This window comes from Octopus bimaculoides, chromosome 7 (genome assembly GCF_001194135.2).
Source record: "Octopus bimaculoides isolate UCB-OBI-ISO-001 chromosome 7, ASM119413v2, whole genome shotgun sequence".
NCBI lineage: Eukaryota > Metazoa > Mollusca > Cephalopoda > Octopoda > Octopodidae > Octopus > Octopus bimaculoides.
Window position 1 is genome coordinate 20,976,128 of NC_068987.1, and position 1,190 is coordinate 20,977,317.

Here is a 1,190-nt window from a genome sequence, read left to right on the forward strand (position 1 = left end):
TGGTGTCCCTCAGGGGACTGTCTTGGGACCCCTTCTCTTTATAGACTATATTAAATGACCTTTCCAGCATCATAAAACACAGCAAAGTGAAAATATTCGCTGTTGACTCCAAGCTCCAGAAAACTATCAATGAGGAAGAAGACCGAACTCAACACCAGTTTGATCTACATGCTGTGAGTCAATGGGCAGACAAAAACAATATGCAACTAAATGAGGGAAAATTTGAGCTGATGCATTTTGGAAGAAAGACTATGCTAAAACAGCCATACTCTCTTCCTTCAGGGGAACCTTTCATAGCGTCTAATAATATCAGAGACCTAAGAGTAATTGTTGACAACAATCTCAGCCGAAATGCCCACTTCAACAATAAGGTTGATATAGCTCATTGGATGAGCACTTGAATCCAGAGAACAAGATTTCATCATTCCTCTTTCTCCTCCTTTGTATGGTCACACCTCAAATACCGCTATCCCCTGTGGTCTCCCCATACAAAACAAAACATTTCAAAAACTGAATCATCCCAGAAGACATTTACTAAAAAAATTAAGGGCATGAGTGATCTCGATGATTGGGACCACCTTAAAGCATTGAAACTCTATTCTCTCCTGCACCACCATGAGCGATACATGACCTCAACATTAGCTTCAAAATTCATCCAAGTCTAGCACCACGGGGCATATGTCCCCTACCCAATTCAAAATCACTGCTGCCCAATTTCTTTTCCTCAACAGGCCCTGCTCTATTTAACATTGTCCCAAAATAGATCAAAGAGGGAAAGGATTCCTTCACCATCAGATGAAATCTGGACAAATTTCTTCAAAGAATACCAGATAAGCCACCTATACCTGGATACAACTCACTCAACAAGAATTCCCTATTCGAATGAACCATGATACCATAAAACTTGACTTTAAAAGGATTTAGCTAAGCGTATCAGGTGGTGCTATTAAGTTAGACATAGCATGGACCAATCTTTGGTCGAAATATAGCTAAGTTATCTAAGTTTTTATATAAGCTTGTGTGTGTGTGTGTGTACTTAGATAAATTTTCAACCAGAATTGGCCCAGGCCATGTCTAACTTAATAGCACCACCTGGAAAAAACATTTAATGTTTCATATTACGTTCATTCTTTGAGCACCTTAACCTAATGTGTATACACATACTCACAGATATATGTATGTATATATAT